The 17,335-nt window shown below is 39.1% G+C and overlaps 1 protein-coding gene across 2 annotated transcripts in view; it reads right to left on the bottom strand.

The window, feature by feature from the left end:
• LOC131431109 (neural-cadherin-like) overlaps positions 1 to 17,335 on the bottom strand; it is a 1,211,689-nt gene that overhangs the window by 659,673 nt on the left and 534,681 nt on the right. The window lies entirely within an intron of this gene.

Genomic DNA, 17,335 nt, shown 5'->3' with positions numbered 1-17,335 from the left:
TGGTGTGATAATGCTTTTCTCTTATCATTAAAATAAGACATTCAAACCTTTATACGTGTATATATTTTGAACAAAACATGTTTTTCGTTAGTATAGTGAATTTATAAAAAAAAAACCGCGTAACTTCGGGAATCCATGCAGAAAAAATCGCAAAATTGAAAAAAAATTGTTTTGATGCCAAATGTCTAAGAAATTCAAATCTGTTATAATCTCAAAAAAAAAAAACAAAAATTTTAGATTTCCGATATCGACAAAACTATTTTTTATGACAAATGTCTTAGAAATGCATGAAATGTCGAGATCTGGTGTAGTCTAAAATATTGTCAGTGTCAGAGAGTTGACTAAAAAAAATTCGGGATAATACCGACGTTTTATGCATTTCTAAGACAAAACAAGAAAACGGGATAAAAAAAGCGTAGCTTCGGAAATCCGCATATAAAAGCCGCGTAAAATAATCGCGTGAAAGCCATTTGAACGTCAAACTCGATCAATGACCCAAGAGTAGTTTTCAAACGAACCTACGCTTGTTGAAATCGCCTCAGTCATCTTCTAGAAAACTACAAGGATCAGCCCCTTGGGGTTGTTCGAGCCGTTGATGTGGAACAAGGCAACCAAAATTTCCAATGATTGACATTTTCAATTAATCGTCACACTTTTGAATCCGCAAATGCACAAGAGTCTGCTTAGATTGATCCTTATTAGGAATCAACACCGAACACGCGAACCCAGAATATAGACTCTATTTATCGTGATTTGTATTTGTTTCGTAGCCGACGAAATTACATCAATAGCCCAAATGTATGCAATTAAATGTTTGTACATGCTTGCGATACGGATATCGATATTTAAGCTTCTCTTCACCAAGCTTGTGTTCATGTTTTGTATGCAAGCAGTTATTTTTATAGCGTTTCTCTACCATTACTACCATTCTGCGATATCGGTTGAAGCGATAAAATATTTCTCATTATCAATCGAGTTCATCTTATATAAATTAGAAAATTAGTCTTATGCACTCAAAATTTACCCTGGGATAGTTGTCAATTTCTCAGGCGAAACGACATAACATGGGATTTCTTCCAATCTTGCATGACATAAGATCAGAGCATACCAATGAAAGCTTTAAATCGTTCATGGCACTTTTTGTCTTGCTGTGTAGCAACAACCTACCTCTAGCAAGCTACGCATACGACTGAAACGTTAGCTGTGTGTAAAGTATTATTTATTCATTATTTGTTGTGTTTGTTATACAATGTTTGTTTTACATTTTAAGTGATTTGGCCCTTTAGCCCTACATCTTTAATGAAATTAAGTACATGTAATACATGGTGTTTGTAGTTTAGTCTGTTCATGGAAATTGAAGTTTGTGTCTTAACACATTGTTAATGGAAAATTATTTAAATTGAAATTTCCTACCTACTTATACCTAACCTAATCTAACCTAAACCTATAACATTCAATCTTTGAATGATTGGTATTTCTGAGGTTGAGCACCTCTCTCCAAATTTTACAGTTTGATGTTCGAAATGTTGTTCTAGGGTATCCAGGGAAGCCAACTCATGCACTTCACTGGTTCTCGTCCAAGGGGGCAGATTTAGGATCATTTTTAGAATTTTATTTTGAACTCGCTGGAGCTTTAGCTTGTGTGTTCGAGCACAACCCCGCCAAACGGGGACTGCGTATTCGATTGCGGGGTAGATGATTTGTTTGTAGACAGCCATCCGATTCCTCAGGCACAGTTTTGATGTTCTGCATATCAACGGGTACAGAGACCTGATGAGTATGTTACATTTGATGATAATTTTTTCAACTTGTGACCTGAAGATCAGATGTCTGTCATACGTCAGTCCTAGATAGACCACTTCATCGGACCATTGCACGTCAGCGCCACCGAACCGAATTCTGCATTCGTCAGACGGAACAAGTCTAGTCGATCTCGAATGCGGAAACAGGATGACCTGAGTTTTCGCCGCATTGATTACAATTTTCCAGTTGGTGAAATATTCATTTAGAGCATCCAGACCCCTCTGCAATTTGTTCTTCAGAGTGCTGACGACTCGCCCATCATAAAGGATGGCCGTATCGTCAGCAAACTGTGACAAGACACCACCCCCGGAAGAGGTGGGATGTCTGATGTGAAAATGTTATACAGGATGGGACCCAGGATACTTCCTTGGGGCACACCTGCAGGGATGGAAAATTCGTTCGATTGAACATTTTGCAGAGAAACCCGGAAAGCTCTATTTGATAGATAACTTTTGATGATCTTAATCAGATACATCGGAAAATTGTATCGATGAAGCTTGAACAACAGGCCATCGTGCCACACATTGTCGAACGCTTTTTCGATGTCCAAGATCGCCATTGCTGTCGTCTTGGAAATCGACTTGTTCCGTCGAATGATGTTTGATACTCTAGTGAGCTGATGGATGGTGGATCTTCCTTTCCGGAACCCAAACTGTTCCTCCAGGAAGACACCATGTTGTTCTGCGAATGCGAGAATTCGGCTTTGGATCGATTTCTCAAACAGCTTAGACAGGGCAGAGAGTAAGCTGATGGGCCGATAGCTCTTAGAAAAAGAAGGATCTTTTCCCGGTTTCAGTACTGGGATAACTTTAACTAACTTCCACATTGAAGGGAAGTAGCCAAGCTCCCAGCACCGGTTAAAAATTTTAGCTAGAAAAGCAAATGAGCTAGTGCTCAAATGCTTTAGCTCGATGTTAAAAGTATTGTCGAAACCGGGGGCCTTCATATTTTTTGATTTTTTCACATAGGCTATCAGCTCATCGGCTGTAACTCTACTTTCCTCTATTACAAAACTGTCTGATAGCTCAATCTCGGCCACGCCATCGGCAACGGCCCTTTCGTGTGGACTAACAATGTTGAGCCCCAGATTGTGTGAACACACAAACTGCCGCCCCAGCTCGTTTGCTTTCTCTAAAGGTGTTATCAAATGATTTCCGTCTTCTGCGCCCTCGGACGGAACCAGTGGAGGGACAGGTCTTGGTTTTTTCTTCAACACCTTTGCAAAAGACCAGAAGGGCTTGGAAAGGGGAGTTATTTGTTGAAGAGTTCGTTGAAAGTCTTTGTTCCGTAGATCTTTCATCCTCTCCTGGATTACCCTAGTTAGATGATTAAAGGTGATCTTCTTATGAGGATCACCTGTTCTTTGATATTGTCTCCGAAAGATATTTCGGAGACGGATGATATTTTTAGTTATACTGTCTATTTGGAGAGAGGTACTCACCCTACTTTCCAATGGAATTATTCTGTCCCTGACTACAGCAATCGCTTGTTGAATTGATGAAAGCGCTGAGTCGATTTCCACCGGGCAACCCAGCGGCAGATCGACGTCGATGTTCTCGTTGATGATGTGTTGGTACTGCTCCCAGTCGACCCGATGGTAGTTTCTGCGTTGAGATGCTGCTGCTGTCTCGGCTGAAGAGCCTATCGTCAACACCACCGGATAGTGGTCAGACGATAGCTCGCTGTAGACGACCGGGGAGCTGTTGATGGCGATGTCGGAGATGAAGATGTCCAGTATGGAATGGACCCCTGAACGTGAGAGTCGTGTTGGGCAGTCCGGTGCGATGATGTTGTATTGGCCACCTTCAAAGTGTTCAGCAAGGACCATTCCATTCTGGTTTCGCCTCCTGTTTCCCCAGATCTCATGTCGAGCGTTCAAATCGCCTCCAATTATGAACTTGGACTGTCCTCGGATGAGTCTGGTCAAATCTTGTTTCAACATTGCCGAACTACCATCCCGTCTGGTGGTTTGCTTGGGACAGTAGGCGACAATGACACTGATGTTACCAGATGATGTTTTCAATTCCACGCCTAGTGACTCGATGAGTTTTGTACCAAAACTAGGCAGAACAGCAAACTTCAGTCCTCGTCTGACAGCTACCGCAACACCACCTCCCCTAGAGTGGGTTCGATCCAAACGAATAACAACGTAGTTCGGTAAACAGAATGAAATGTTGGGTGTCAAATGAGTTTCCGTGATAAGACATAAGTCAGCACTCTGTGTTTTCAGGAAATCCAGAAGTTCCACACGTTTTGAATGCACTGAGCAGGCATTCCAGTTCACTATTTTTAGCCTCTCACACACCGTACTGGATGATGAAGGTACCGAGCACTTGAATTTGCTCACTTTTCGTCTTGCAACCACGGAGCGCAGAGCTCATGTCGACGAAAATTTTCATCAGCTCCACCGAAGTGAATAGTGGAGCGCAGTTTACACGAGGGCCATTATCGGATTTGAAACCAGGTGGCGGGGGAAGTGGATCCGGTAGATTGGGGAAATTTACTGGGTCCAATGGTGGTACAGGAAGAACCTTCTTCTTCACCGGTTGTTGTTTTGAAACAGCTTGTTTTCTTATTTTAAGAAACTCGGCACGTTTCGGGCAAATTCGTTCGGTTGCTTCGTGAGGCCCAGCACAGTTTGCACAGCGGGGGGTAGATTCCTCTTCTACAGCGCACTCGTCGGTTGCATGATTTGATCCACATCGATTACAGCGGCTAACCATGTGGCAATTTCGAGCACCATGCCCGAAGTGTAAGCATTTCGTGCAGTGTGTTAAATCCCTGCGCTTGTTACGGTACGGTTCCCACTTCACGATAACGTGATCGATGGCCTTCAACTCTTTTAGCTGTTTCAATGTGGTAGTGCCTTTCTTGAAGTGAATCAAGTATAAAGCATCTCTGTATGTGTGTTTATCTTCCTCTCGGCGTTTCATTCGATGAATTGCCAGAGCCGGTTTTTTAAGCTTCGTTAAGGTGTCCATCAGTGACTCTTCGCTGACTAACGGGAGTCCTCTTAGCACCACTTTGTACGGTTTTTCACTCGGTTTGTCATGAGTAAAATACTCAGCCTTTGTTTCCTGGAGAAATTTCGTGATTGTATCGTATTCTTCTTGCGAGTGACAAAGCAGCTTGGTCCCAAAACTGCAAAGTTTGAACGTTGGATTGACTTTTAACGAGTGCAATGCCTTTCTCAACGAGTGATACTCCGCATTGACAACCATCAAAGGCGGAAGTTTAACTTTTATCTTCTTGGTCACTGTTTTCCAATTGGGATCATCCATATTATCCGGATCAGCATCTGGATTGTAGTCAGCGTCTAGCGACGCAAACGAGTTCATCGTAGCCACCGAAACATGGCTGGCAAGCGATTTGCTGGAATCCGTAGATTTCTTCCGTTTTCGGTCGGGATGACCGGAACGCTCCCTCCTATTCACTCTGTCACGATTGGTCGCTTTAAGCGACATTTTCTTCAAAGCGCTCGTCTATAGAATCGAATTTTAACTCTACCGAAATAAACACGTCCGAACTGCTCAAAAGCAAGACTTAGAATGAAACGTTAGCTATAATTTCGCTTCTATTTGTAGATTCGCGTGCTTCCAACAGCTTTGCTTTTGCTTCGATTGACCAATCAGAGCGCTGCTTTCCCTTTGATATATCGCTTACTCCTTCAAAACCGTCGACTATGGCAGGGAAATCCGGTATGCCGGAGATTTTTTGCAGCCATAATAGGACACTGCTAGCTATTAATCAACATTTCAATGATATAAAATTAAAAATACATGGCTATGAACATTCAAATCATTACGTAGTAATATTTCCAATCAAATGGTGACATAATATTAATAATTGATACGAAATTGACTGAGCTGTAATTGTTCAAAACCTGACCACATTTCTAAGTGTATTTTTCTTGAGTTTCTAGTTTGCACCACTATATAGAAAACAAAAATGTGTTACACATTAAAATTGAACGTTAATAAAAATTATTGAAGCATTTAATTACTTTCCTGAGCTGAGCTGAGCTGTAGTAGATCGCCCGTAGTTGCACTTTGTGATTGACCGAATGAGTGGAAATGTACAATGAACCAAGAAAATGAAGCAAATCATTTTCACTGTACATACCCGCTCACTCCTAACTTTTTATTTAATGATCAATAACGACGCTGCTTACAACCTGTGCTACTGAGGGAAAGGAAGGAATGTTAGTCCGATACTCGTTGTTTCTAGAGACCCCGGGTCAGAGCTGCTATCAGTCACTATCAACTAGCAACTTTGCACGATGAAGATTGGAGAGCTTATGTCACTTGAGTGTCTTGGAGCCGATCTGACAGAGCCTTAATTATCTTGATATTACACTCACCAGGACGCTCATTGATTGCCGTTGTGATTGATATTGTGATACGTGACTAAATATAAACAAAACTGCATAAACATTAAATTATAATCATTTACACTAGTAAGGAGTGTATCGAAAATAAGCTATCTACATACATTTGTGTTGTACGCATGAATTTGTGATGGTTTTTTATGATCAGATCACAGCATGCTGTGAGTTTGGTTGTCAGCTTTCGTTTGTTTACTTGTTTGTCCGGTTTAAATTCTGCGTTTTCAATATGTCGCGTATTGAAAAGGAAAGTGAATATTAAGGTTCTGGACACATGGCTAAGTGAGAAGGGTATTACTATGCGAAAATTGGCAAAGCGGTTTGGAATTCATCATGCCAGTGGTAAAACCATCATTAATAAGTTTGGGGAACACTATTCTTTGGATGAGCTCCCAGGAAGAGGTAGAAAACCCGGTTCTTTCAACCCGAAACTGGACCAGAAAGTGGTATCTCTAATCATGAAGAACAAATCAATGTCAATACGTGATTTGGCCAAAAAAGCAGGAACGAGTGTCGCAATGATCCAGCGTATTAAGAGACGAAATCACTTGAAGACCTACAAAAAGCAGAAAATCTCGAAACGAAGTGTCGAACAGAAGAAGCGATCAGCAACAAGGGCCCGGAAATTGAATTCACGTTTTTTGCAGTGTCCGGATGCGTGCAATTTGATGGACGATGAGAGTTATGTAAAGGAGGGCTCAAAAACCCTTCCAGGTCCACAATACTTTACTGTCGTCGTTGGGGAGGATGTGAGCTATGCGGACAGGTCGATTCAAGTGGAGAAATTCGGTCGACAGCTACTGGTATGGCAAGCAATATTTTCCTGTGGTTTGAAGTCAACGATTTTTTACACTACCTGAACTATACAGGGCAGAAATCTATCGATCTGAGTGTCTCCAGAAGAGATTGCTGCCTTTATATAAGAAGCATAGTACACCTCCATTATTTTGACCGGATTTAGCGTCGGCTCCCTATGCCAAAACCACTCTCAATTGGCTTGCGGAAAAGGGTATAAATTTCGTTGAGAAAAATATGAATCCACCAAATTGCCCTCGGCTTCGACCGATCGAACGTTACTGGCAATCGTGAAGAGGGTCTTCAAGAAGACTGGTAAGGCAGTTGTGAACATGCAGGAGTTCAAAAAATGTTCACCCAAGCGTGCAAAAAATGCGATACAACACTTGTCCGGAACTTGATGAAGAGCGTTCGATCAAAAGTTCGAAAATTCGCGAAGGAATAACTTAAATTTCATCTGGTTTTCATTATGCTCAAGTTTAAACTCGTACAATAAAGGATCAATTTTAGTTTGAATAAAATATCGTTTTTTATCTTAATTTGAAAGAAAAATTTGTGGATAGCTTATTTTCGATACACTTCTTAAACTCCGTTTCATTTCCGAAACCAAAAGTGGCAGCCATCGAACTTGATTAATGCGACGTAACATGAAAGAATCTCTTTGTTTACTTCCTCTTTTGATTACATCTGCGTTATTATACAAATATTCACTACATATCTGGTACTGTAAAAAAATGAAATTTTGTCTTTCATTCTACACTAATATTTTGTAGGTAAACGTGAAACTTAGGAGTTTTTAACAGAAGAGAAATTAAACAAACTCTCATCGGGTTATGTAACCTTATGAAATGTTCACGTCGAATGACTCAACAGTAGTTTTCAAACGGACCTACGTTTGTTGAAACCGCCTCAGCCATCTCACAGAAAATTGAGCAAAATCTTCGAAAAGTGCACACACATCCATCTTCCGATCTCGTCGAGCTGAGTCGAATTGTATTTACCACTAAGGATAGCCGGAGCTCATTGCGTATCAAGGGGGGAGGGGCGAAGAGAGCAACATTTTTAAGAAGGCGGAAAAATCATCCTTAAAACCAATTTTTTTTGCTCGCCCAAGATCTTTCCGGAGATGGAGTTCAGCTTTTTTTTTTTGCTCACTAAACCAACGATGGGGGCGGCTAATCTCATATTTTGCCCCGGGCTCCAAATTGTCTAAGTACGCCACTGCCGGAGCTCCGATCAAAAGTCAGCTAATCCAGATTCTTCTATTCTGGGCAAAATAAAATTATCAATCATCACACGGTAGCACTCCGCCCATCGTCACCACCATAATCCACACCAAACAGTAACTTTTTACGATGCATTGGTAGCTCTTGGCTGGTCTTTACTTCAGATGTGACAATTTTGCTTACTGACGTATCCATTCAACCGGTAAATGAGCTTCGTCGCTGAGCACAATTATTCGATAAAAAATTGGATCTTTCTCCAACTTTGCTACAGCGTCCATTCATGATTAAATTATAGACCAAACTGAACAAGTTTGACAATGACCCAAGGCACGATTCACGCGTGATCTGTCAAAAACAGTGTTGCCAAAAGGATACCAGCAAAAATTCAGCCTTTAGAAAGTGTTTGAAAAAGTATTTGCATTTTTCAAAAGCTAGTCTTGGGTCGATTCGGTCTTCCATCGGTAAAAATATATTAGAAGCAGATAAAGACTTAGTTTCGATTTGGACATATTTAATTGCTATTTCAGGGCTGTTTCGTCGCACAATAAATAACTTTTATAGACCCGCAGAGGAGATTATAGCCTGAGCTTTTCACGACTAAATCGAATTAAACCATGAATGAGATCTGAGTAACCATTCCATCTTCCATCCACTTCACATTTGCAACGGAAATCCATTGGCATTAGTAATCCCTTGTAAATTTTCAAAGAAAATAAAAAAAGTGTATCACTTTAAACCTTTAGTGCGAGAATCCCATTTCCTACTCATCGAAATGGTTAATTCACTTCACCGTTGAAGTTCGCCATCCCTAGCACCTTGGCGAGGCGACTTCATTTTCCTTTCGCATCGAAATCACAGAAACGCTTCAATTGTTTGCCTGTGGCGAATAGACCAGCAGGCGTTTTCGAGGCGTAACTCCGGAACATGACACGTGATGAACGTAAGACGAACAGAATAGAATCATCGACCAAAGAAAAAAAAAAACTTTATCTCCAGTAGGATATGGATGGAAAACTTTCCAACCAACCCGGGTGTTCAAATCTTGACGTCACTCATGGGCCACCCACTTCCGCCCGATGGATGCCCACTAGCCCACTCTCGAACGAATACACACCGTCCAACATTAGCTGACACGTATCGTCATGGTTAATCCCCTTCGGGACCTGGCGGGCCCGGCCGTTGACTGCCTGTTTCCATCTCATGTCACGTCCCGAGGCGCTTCTTCCGAGTTCTAGAAAGTCTAACTTTCTGCTTAAGTATCAATTAGGAAGGTGATTCCGGCGGAGATTCTCGTCTGTGATTTTACTTTATTTGAGATATTTTTACTTTCACCGCTCACCGTTTTGCGGAGCGTAGTTGACCAGGGTGCGGTTGTGTGCGTGAGGTGAGGTTGTTTGCCTGCGGTGATGGCGCGTGTGGCAACAGTTTTTTTCGTTGTCAAAATGTTGATACAAATTTTTTTCTTCTGAGATTCTATTCCCTTTAACAAAACTGGAAAAAATGGCACACGTAACAATACATAGAATCATGAAATCATCCTTCACATTTTACTGAAAAAACTTTCAGCAACACATTTTTTTTTTTTTGATAAAACGACCTCATTTCGGATGCACCCCCAACGAAATTTGTCGGTCCTGTTAGTACGCTTCATTTTGCATGAATTAGTAATTTTTATGCTAAAAAGAAAAGCTCATTACTAGAAAGTAGAAAATTATCTGACCAATTTACAAATCCAGTATCAAGGAATTGCATAAATTTCCATACTTTCGAAAATAAGTTAGTTCCAAATTCATGAGTAATTTGCATACAATTCCCTAATTTTCCGCCGTGAGCCCATTCCCGTCAGTACACGGTAAGGCGACTGAGTCTGAGAGAATGTGCCGTACAACTTAGATGACAGAGAAATGTAACAAAAAGAAAACACAATTGTAATACTTCGACATTTTAGCTCGGTTTTAGAGGGTGATAATTTCCCTTCGTTTTGCCTTTGCTTCAATTCGCATTTGGTTCCTCCCCTGAGAAGCTCAGTTTAAGTACTTTTTTCTTCTAATATCTTCCCGGCAAGTCACTTCGATACCCCGCTCCCGGTTCTAGCCCACGAGTCCCTGTTTGTATTGCCCTAATAAAAATTGTTTTATTTGATTGCAGCGACGCTTTCACTGGCTTTTTGCCCAAGTTTGTTCAGCCGCATTTATTCGAAAGTGAGCAACCGGGCTTACAACGTGACTAAATCGCTTGCTCACCACCAGCATCAATCTGAAAGTGGATCCTGATTTTTTTATTGTGCCGTTTATTTTATCACGCAACCATCCACCCTCCCCCCAACCAATCCGGCTACTGACGGCTTTATGGCTAATTTTTACGCACTTTGATGGCGACCACTGGGATATTTAAGCCTTGAGTCGGGTCCGGTCTCCCCGCCGGAACTCAGATGACATAATTGATAAAATTTGCCATCAATTTGTCACTGTTTTGTGTCGTCTTTTTCCAGTGCCGCCCAGTGGCCTTAGGATTCATAGGCATACGACTGAATGATTTTTTTTTGTAGTAGTTCTTTTCGTTCTTCTTTGGGCGGCTTCGATCATTATGGCCCTGGACCCCTCCGAAGGCTGCCCCTTGACCGTCGGCAAACCAAATCGATTCCCATCCATGGAGGAACTTTATTCGTTTAGTCCTTTGCAGTCGAGTGAGTTTCCAAATAAATTTACGCTTTTATTTCTTCTTCACAGTTTAGTTAAATGCTGGATCTGGGAGGGCGCGACATGAGCACGTGGCTGGGCCCGAGGGGAAATAATAATAATAATAATACAATGAAAATTGGAGCGTGAAGGATGAAGTTGATTGAATTTTCTTTTTCACGCCTTCGATTGATTATTGTTTGTTGTTGTTTTTTTTTCTTCCGCCCTAAAAGTGGATGAATTTCCGATGATCCACGCAAAAAACTGAAATGCTCGAATCACTTCTCTCATTGTTTACTTAGGGCATAAATGATGTGGATCATTCAATCAACAGATGAATCGGCTCACGATTCAGAATGATTTCAATACAGAATACAAATGGTTGGCATTATGCCCGATTGACTGACAGTTGATTGTTATTAAAAAGAAAACCTATTTTAATCCACCTAGTGGTGTAATGATGCCTTTCTCATATTACTCATTACATCATAAATATAATCGTGAAATTCGCAAAAACAACTGTTTATTGAATAGAAATAGGATAATTTGTTCGGATCTAATCTCACAAATTCTATTAAACCTGTTAACCCTGTAGTTCCGGAACCGAAAGTAGTATCCACAACAAAATAAGGAATTCCGTATAAAACTGTAAGATAACCTATAAGTTTGTGAAAATCGATTTGGCCATCTCCAAGAAAAGTAAGTGAGATCTTTTTTGCAGTTTTTAATCACTATTTCCAATTCTTTCTAAACCGGATTCAGATAAACGGAATAGCCGAAGTTGGTTCGTTTGCTACCAACAAATATGACCTACAAATTGGAACAGTTTTGAACGTAGTTAAACCTATACTTACTATCTCATGCTCTATTTCGATTGAACCAATTAAACGAAATCTAACAAACGAAACGAACCTGCGTTTCTGTTACTTCTGCTTATGTAAGTCAAGCTAAACAGCATGAATCAGAAGCATAAAACATGTAGTAGGATTATTATTATGATTATAATAATAATTATTATTATCAGTGCGGTAAAATTTCATTTTCAATCGAATAATATAAGATGAAAATGAAATTTATTACCGCCGACCGTCAGCATATCGCTACTAATTCATTTGACTTTTGCTACCATTTTCAAGTGAAGCTCCCAGGATTCATCGTCAGTTGAATAATCGTACCTAGTCATTTGAAGTTTTGCTTGCTCAGTTTCAAGTGCCAAGTAGTCTAGCTGCTTCATTGTCTTCGCTCTTGGTAGTAAGCAATTTCGAACGAATAGAATTATAAATGGAGTAAAGTGTTAAAAATGAAAACTGAAGGAGAAAACAATTAATTTATGTGTATTCTGTGATTGATATTTCAGCAATCTGGTTTGTCTTTCATCTATTTTTTTGAACCAATTAGAATGTTTACATGAACTTCATTTGAAGGCTGCTCTCACACTATTGTAAGAGATATTTTGTTACTTCAAGAGATCAACTGACGATGATTAAACTGAGCCTCGATTGAAGATAAACGAGTGATGAACTGAATGCTGCCCGTTCGGGCCGTCAGCAAACATTGTGTGTGTGTCAGGGAGTGAAGTTTACTGCAGTAGAGAGATCGTCAATGTGTTCCACATTCAGTTTCAATTGAATTGAATGAAGTTTTACCGCACTGATTATTATTATTAGTGACATCACTACACAACGTGTACGAAATAGAACAAAGCACGCCTTGTTCGTTTTGTGTTTTCTTCTTCTTTCGGTGATTGCCGAAAATTCGACAGAAGCTGCAATATTGCTATCAATATTGTATACAACATTTTCAATCCGGTAGAAGATGCTACAAGAACTCGAGTCTATCAATGCATGAACCTTGAGAGAATTTTGCTACATTTGTTCGCTCCATTTCATACTCTGAGTATTTCACGCCCTTAAAAAAATTTACAGTCTGATAACGATCGTTGCTGTGTGGAATTTACCAAGAGAGAATCGCAAGTTGACAATTATCGCAGAATTGAATTGATTCGACTTGACGATTCTCAATTTGCAATATTTCAAAACCCTTGTGTGGAGCATTCACAGACATTTTCATAGACACAACTTATACAAAGGTTATATGCACATAGTTAGAATAAGCGGCAATAGTAAAATGATTCTATCGCAATTATCAACTGCCTGTATAGAATCGGATCGCGAAACGAGAATAAGCGACGGTTTGTTGCTTCAGAGAGGATCCCCACAGCAGCGTGCTAACCTTTGATTCTCAGAAATGTCATCGAGAGAAAGTCGCTCTCGCACTGGGGTCGATTCTATGTTAAATGAGCCATGCCAGGTTTTTGTTGTTGCGATGATTTCCGTTTCTCTTTGATGGCACAGATCCAAACGATGAAGAGTTGCCAGTGAACATTCTTTGATACGATAAAAGCCATCCTTGGTTGTACATCAGGCCTTGCAAATTGAAGCAACGAATATGAACGAAAGGATTTCACCATCTGTGCTATTCACACACATTCGTATGTCAGGTAGAATTCACAGCGCAACCCAAGCCAGGAGAGCTGCATCGTTCGTTCATTAGTTCATGAATATGCCCGCTTGCTGAGACCTATGCTTCATGAGGTTAGCATTTGATGAATGGTTTTAATATTGTAGATGCCTATGAGGAAACTAGTTTCATAACTTTTAGTTCCGATGAATATTAACTTAAAGAACATTGCTTTTAGTGTTTCTCGGATATATACACAGTGTAAACCGCCAAGAAACAAATTGATCGTTTTGAAAATGGGCTCAAATGCAAAACTTCTGCTATAAAAGTTTAAAGTATGTTTGAAATGTGATCAAATTTTGTCTTGGAATGCGAACATTATGTTAAAAATGATTTTTGTAAACCTACTTTTTAAAAATAAACCGTAAACACTGCCTATATGACTTTGTTTCGCGTCTTGTAGCACACCGTGAGGCAAGGTCTTCTTTCTCGTACAATACTAACGAGAGCGAACCCTTCATTTCATTACATTGTCATGGATTGCTTAGTTCATGTGTTAACTGAGACTGAGAGCACAGACAGTTTACTTGGCAAGGGGAATTGGTCTGCTCAGTAGCATATACTCTCACGCATACAGTTTCTCTCTAATATAGGTCTCTCATTCAGCTATGTCAAGCAAAGTGTTCACAGCAGATATTTTTTGTTGCTTCGTTCGTTTGAGGATTCACAATACAAGCCCTGTTGTACATATTGTCATTCTATATTTGAATTTGAATTTGAAAACTTTGACACTCATCGCCCTGTAACTGCGGAACCGGAAGTCGGATCCAGATGAAATTTCACAGTAGCCTTAAGGACAGTATGAACTTTAATTCAAATCAAGATTTGTGAATATCGGTTCAAGCATCGCAGAGAAATCGAAGTGAATTTAGTTTTAGCAGTTTTTCTTCTCCACTTTCGGTGCTCTCGGAACAGGAAAAGAGGGAACCAGTAGTGCCGAATTATGTTTTCATTCTCACAAACTAACAAGCTCTGCAAACTAGAAGAATTTATCAGACAGTTTTAAGGGAATTTGTACCTGTTTTTAACCATCGTTCGTGGAAAAATACTAATAAAATTGGTAATTTTCCACTTATCACGCTTTAGCTCCGGAACCGGAAGTCGGATCCAGATAAAATGTTCCATAAATTTTTTATTATAAGACCTTTCATTTGAATCTTAGTTTGCGAAAATCGGTTTAGCTGTTCCATAGATAATTGAGTGTAATTTTTTTTTTAAATTTTACATATTACCATATAACTCCGGTAACGGAGGTCACATTCAAATGAAATTCAATAGCAAGCTATGGGACCATAATACCTTTCATTTGAATTTTAGTTTGTGAAAATCGGTTCAGCCATCTCTGAAGAATGTGAGTGCATATTTTTTTCACTTTTTTGGTACATATCATCCTATATCTCCGGAACCGGAAGTCGGATCGCAATGAAATTCAATAGCAGGCTATGGGACCATAAGACCTTTCATTTGAATCTTTGTTCGTGAAAATCGGTTTAGCCATCTCTGAGAAAAGTGAGTGCATATTTTTGTTACATACACACACACACACACACACACACACAGACATTTGCTCAGTTCGTCGAGCTGAGTCAAATGGTATATGACATTAGTCGGTTAAAAAGTCGATTTTCACAGTGATTGCATAGCCTTTCTATATGAGAAAGGCAAAACAGACAACGAACTCAAAGTATTGTACTGCTTCCAATTAATGCTTAGAACAAGTCAAATTTGGCTTGATTATCTGTATACTCTTCAAATCAATTCTACTATGCATGACGACGAAAATTATGAAATTATTTTCTGTTGTAACAATCATTAGACTAAGTTTTATTCTCTCGTTTCAATCACCTGCAAGGTGAATGAAATTTCTCTACAGTATCGATATTTTATTTTACATATTTTCATTTATTTCATTGCATGAGAGTTTCGAAAGCGGAATCATCTCTCCCGAGGCTGAATCGAAATCAATTTGTGTTGACTAAATGCAGACTTTCAGAATGGCAACAATTCAACCCTCAACCAGCATGAAAGGAACAACCGATTTTCGCATAAAGTTGAAAATATATTAAACACGCTCGAGCGTCAAACGCTTTCGAATCGCATTAGCAGATATGCGATGCTGCATCAAGAGTCATCCGCAGCTGTTGTATAGTCAAGCTTTGGTTAGATAGATGTTTCAAATTTCTTCTGACTAACCAGGAAGAGAAGAAAACAAATTGTAGGTACTTCATCCTGTAAGTGGTATTTGTTGTATAGGACAGTCATTTTTAACCGCTGAAATGATTTTGTTGATCATAAATATAATGATCAAGAATAATAATTAGTTTGTTCTCGTTTCTCATTCGATACAGTCGTAAAGCTTTATACAGGAACAGAATTACTTGAAACACAACAATAATGAATGAAAGAACGTACTATCTTCAAACGAATTATGTCAGGACTGATATTTTGATATAATAACAACTCCGTTGTTGGCGACCTACAATTAACTACTTGTTACTTTGTCCGTTCAACCAAGAACATAATACTGTTTGATAAGCATCTAGGTTTTCTGAAGATCCAAACCGAAGGTATGCTGCTGAAGTTCTTAAACTGTTATGTATTTGGAATTATGCAAGCACATGATATGCTCGGCCAAGACAATTTATTCGTATCATGTTCGGGGTCAATACGGACCTTGTAATTTTAGCTGATCACTATGATACACCTCTTCGGAAACCACTAAGAAATGTTCAACAAATAAAGCCTAGCAGAATTCTTCAAACACGACATCATCCACTACTACTAAGCAATAAAAGAGGAGATAATTGGGTAATGCGACACCAAATCAACAACAAAAGACTAACAAAGACCTCCCTGTTAAGGACATTTACTACACTCCCTCTTCCATTAAAATACTCTTATAATCATTTCTGTAATGCAAGAAGTACCTGTGCCAAGTTTGGTGACAATCCGTTCAGTAGTTCCAGAGTTATGGCGTACAAACATTCAAACTTCCATCTATATTTGTATATATATATATATATATATATATATATATATATATATATATATATATATATATATATATATATATATATATATATATATATATATATATATATATATATATATATATATATATATATATATATATATATATATATATATATATAGATTAAAAGGCAGATTTGTAACGAAAATTGCCTTTAATCAATAAAAATATTTCAGATAGTTTGTAAGCGTAAATCGTACGAAAACTGTTTCAAGCATCCTTAAGTCTGAAGCTACTTTCTTGAGGTAGCTTAAAACTACATCGTTCAAAGAGCATAAAACTACATCGACTAGAAAGTAACTACCAGCAGAATGTAGGTTGGAATTGTATTACATGTGCTATCGAAGTACGTCGTGGATGTTACACTCACGCGGCGCTGAACAAAGAATGACTTGCCTTTGGCTAAATGTTGTGATAACATATGCGTTTCATTAAACATTTATGGGGATGAAGATGTTGTCATAACGGCACAAGAAAAAACACAACAACAACAATGAACCCTTGTGTTTTTTTTTGTTCCAAGCATATTCCGGAGCGCTATGAAAATAATGTCCTCGTGACGCTTAAGGAGATGATTAGTAATAAGATGATGGGGTTGGTTTTACTTCCTTTCGTAGTAGTAAGAGAAGTTCCTGTTTCTTTCACATATTGCGCTTGTATGTATCAGGTGACAGTGTTTTACCTTGAGAACACGAAACTATCATGTAGAGTTTTTTTCTTACCAAAATTCAAAAAAACCAAATTTCCTTTCCAATTGAAAGTTTCAGTTCTACAACTGTTCTAAAATTGATTCATGAGACAGTTTTTTTTTTTTGCTATTACTGCTACTACAAAACTTGTCGCATTTAATTGTCATCACAAATGTTTCGGTATTGTATTCATTCGCTACTTTGTTACC

Source organism: Malaya genurostris, chromosome 2 (genome assembly GCF_030247185.1).
Source record: "Malaya genurostris strain Urasoe2022 chromosome 2, Malgen_1.1, whole genome shotgun sequence".
Taxonomy (NCBI): Eukaryota; Metazoa; Arthropoda; class Insecta; order Diptera; family Culicidae; genus Malaya; species Malaya genurostris.
The sequence above is the reverse complement of the archived record's forward strand: the minus strand, read 5'-3'. Positions and strand labels throughout refer to the sequence as shown.